The following is a 4,168-nucleotide window of genomic DNA, read 5'->3' on the forward strand; positions in this document are numbered from 1 at the left end:
CTTCTGTCACTCTTCCACAGGGTGTATCTGTCTTGAAACCTCTTTTTTTTTTTTGTCAAACCAGTACCCACATTGAGAATGACTAAACAAGCTATACAAAATATAAAAGTCATCTTTTGAAAAGTGCCCAAGAAAAATTTCTCAAGCAAGGGGGGAGAGGGGAGTTAAGATTCCATACAGAGCTGCAATCAGTAGGTGGTTTTGCCCCGGAGGCATTTGCCATTTTTGAGTGTGGGCCAGAAACTGAGTGTCTAAGGTCTATCTGGGTGGGGAGCTATTGCTGGGGACACAGGAACCATGAGGGCTTTTCAAGGCCTCATGGGACCAAGTTAATAAAATGGAGAGTTACCAGCCTCCAGCTCCTGGAAGATTTTCCCCTAAAGTCACCTGCTGAATTCTGGAGGCATGCAGTGTAAGAGCTAAGCCACTGACCTCTTAGAAACAGAATAAAAATTTTTTACTCTTGTGATACTGAGAAAACAAAGACTAGAGCTCAAAACCCCCATCAGGGAGAAAGATCTCAATGAAAGAGGCACTGGACTCCTATTATTTGAAAGCCATAGAAGGCTATGACCTAGGATAAGAGGAACCAGAGAAAAATGAATCAACACCAGGGCTACAAACCAGTTGCACAAGGCAGGTAACTGTTTCCTGATTGGATTAAGGCAATTGGCTTCCTGACCCCACTTGCTGAAAAAGGGAAACAGTTATTTCTCCTTGAAAAATGGGCAATATGATTTGTAGCCTTTGTACTTATTTTATTACAGTGTCTATCATTCCACATCAAAAAATTACTAGAGCCTCAGCTGGCATAGCTTGGGGGATTGAACGCCGGCCTGCGAACCAAAGGATCACGGTTCAATTCCCAGTCAGGGCACATGCCTGGGTTGCAGGCCAGGTCCCAGCAGGGGACACACAAGAGGCAACCATACATTGATATTTCTCTCCTTCTCTCCTTCCCTTCCCCTCTAAAGATAAATAAATAAAACCTTAAAAAATAAAAAAAATTAAAAATTACGAGAAATGCCAAGAGAAAGGACTATATTACCAAGAGACAGAAAGAACACTCATAAACATCTAGATATAAAAGTTAGTAGTTTTTTGTATAATAAGTATATTCAAGAAAATAAAGAAACAATGGAAAAGAGATAAAAAGATAATTTTGACCAATAATTGGAATCCAAAAATAATCAGTAGAAATTTCAGCTCTAAAAAATATAATATCTAAAATTAATTACATGAATCAACACAGCAAAAAATAAGATCAGTAAACTAGAAACTGATGTCAAAACTTCTACTTAACATTGTATCGAAGATCCTAATTAGTGCAATAAGGCAAGACACCAGAATAAAAGGCATAACCATTGAAAAAGGGGACCATGTGCATTAACTGAAAGTGTCATAATAATGTACATAGAAAATGCACAAGGAATCCACAGGCAACTATTAGAATAAGTGGATTTAGCATTTTATATTTTTATATATCAGCACCAAAATCAACAGAAAATGAAATTTTAACATTTTTACACAGCACCAGAAATGGCAAATATTTGGAAATAAATCAAATAAAAACAATATAACAACAGAAGTTATGGGAATATTTTAAAGAACCAAGTAAATGAAGGGATATGTCATGTTCACAGATCAGATTAATTATTATTAAGATATATTCCAGGTTGATTTATGGATTCAAAAAATCCTAATCAAACTCCCAGCAGTCTTGTGGTATGTGTGTGTGCACAGACTGACAAGCTGATTCTGTAATACCTGTGGGATACAAAGGCATAGGAATGTTCAGCCAATATTGGAGAACACTATCAGATATCAGACTGTCTATACAACTATAGCAATTAAAGTAGTGCTGTATCGGTGCAAGGACAGACAAACAGATCGATAGAAACACACAGAGCAGAAAGCCCACATGTGTACAGTTGCTTGATTTATTACAATTGCATTGCAGTGGGAAAAGTACAGTCATTTTTGTTTCTAACTGGTGCTCAGTCCAATATCCATATTAAAAAAATTAATCTCTACTCTCAGCACAGTAAAAAATCAATTTCAGATTGATTGAAAGTCCAAGTGTACAAATAATAAGGCTTCTGGAAAATAACATAAGAATTCCTCTGACCTTAGGCTATGCGGTTTTCTGGAGAGATTGATATTCTTCGCAGAGTCTGGGTCGAGCTCCAGAAAGGATAGGAGGCCGCTGGAGAGCAGCCTGTCCGATTGCCGGGCACACGAGGTCTGAGGCTGCGTCAATGAGTCCAGGTAGAATAAGTGCTGGTGGGTCTGACAGGCAGGGAGAGCATCCAGACCCCAGGTATAAGTAGGGGCTGGTGGTCTGAGGAATGAGGAATTCACCATAAAGCCCAGGAGCAGAAGAATCCGGGTCCACATGGAGGTTTAACATCCAAGAGGCAAACCTGCACATTCCCTCCCCACCCCAATGCAGCCAACTTTCAGTCAGCTTGGTGCCAACACACACACACACACACACACACACACACGCACACACACGCCCCACACCACAGCTAGCATTTATTAAAGGACTCACTATTTCATGTTTTAATTCACTTGATCCTTACAAAAGCCTATAATGGAGTCATTGCTATTACACCCACTTTACAGATGAGTACTCCGAGGCACAAACAATTAACATAACTTACCCAAAGCCTTAGAGTAATTACCGTGGAGTCAGGGTTGAAACCCAGGCAGTCAGATTCCCAGGAGAACGTAGTTTTCATTGCTTCAGAAACAATCCTGGGTAATGGACTGAGGCTGCAATTTTACCACCTTGAGAGAACAGCAACTCAATATGCTTCAGTTCAATGTTGAGTATTTGAAAGATTAAAAAATCTGTATTATGCTTCTACATATCTGGGTTTGTGCACCTAAGTTTGTACTCTCTATTCTATAAACAAAAGCAGAAAAAACACTGAAAAATGCATACACTACATTCTAGACATTTTTCGTATGCATCTTAAAAGGGATGCAGTTTAATTTTAATTTCATGAAGGAAGAAGCTAGAGATTCATAGAGGTTTATATATATACAGCGTTTCTACCATACATATATAAAATGGCAGAAGTGAGATTAATGACCAGTTGCTACTCATTCTGAATACAAGAGCAATGAAAACTAAATGCCATTAATTAGTAGATAACAAACATTTGACCTTCAAATCTGTATTGGTGCCTAGTTGTAGGCGATTAAGAGAAAAGCATCGGTGAATGATTACCTAATTTTTTTTTTCTATTTTGGAGCTTACACGAGGTGACTTGGGGAAGTCACCTTGGTGACTTACAGGTGACTTACCCAAGGAAACATAATCAGATATGATTTACTATGATTTCTAACCCACCCTCTGGGTAGAATGATGACGCCTAGAGATTTTTTCTCACCCCAGATCCCAGTCTTTGCAAGCTCCCTAAAGCTATCGTTACTTTAAATCATGCTTTTCTAGAGATGAATGAGGTTTCCACAGAAATAACCACCTTATGTTATTAAGAAAAAGAAGGAAAAAGAGAGGGGTGGATGCCACCACAGGAAAGAAAATGACTTCTGTGGCCTTAATCTGGTCCATTCCTGAGTCTCACATTCTTCGCTCCTCAACAGCACATAACGGACATATTTTACCTGACAGGTCAGTGTTCTTCCTCCGGATACTTTACTGTAGGTTTGGGCTTTGCATTAAATCCAGAACCTTCAGGGATAATCTCGGATGATATTTATGGGTAACCTTTATCTCATTCAATCTCCACAATAAACCATCAGGAAGGCTTCCTTCCTTCCCCACATTGGGAAGGAATCAGCAGACAGAGTGAAGGCTGGTTGAGACTGGGTTTTCTGCCTCAAGGTCACAGTGTTAGTAAATGGTAGGGCTGAGATGGGAACCTGAGGGTTCACTAGCTTTACCAGCCGTGCTCTGGGCTCCTTTTGGAAAATCTCTTCTCTCTCTTTACAAGGTAACAAATTGGTATTTAATGTATTGATATTTTGGAGATTTTTCAAAAGACTTAAAGAAATGTAAGCCTCAATGAACAATTTGAAACTGTTAACTTGATGAATGTTATTTAATGATAGAACATGAATTGTACAGCGCCTGTTCATAATTTTCTGAATAATTGGACAGCTCATTCATTATCTTGGTCCTTCAGCACCTGTTAGG

The sequence above is a fragment of the Artibeus jamaicensis genome, unplaced genomic scaffold (assembly GCF_021234435.1).
Source record: "Artibeus jamaicensis isolate MK-2021 breed Jamaican fruit bat unplaced genomic scaffold, CSHL_Jam_final contig_354, whole genome shotgun sequence".
Lineage (NCBI taxonomy): Eukaryota > Metazoa > Chordata > Mammalia > Chiroptera > Phyllostomidae > Artibeus > Artibeus jamaicensis.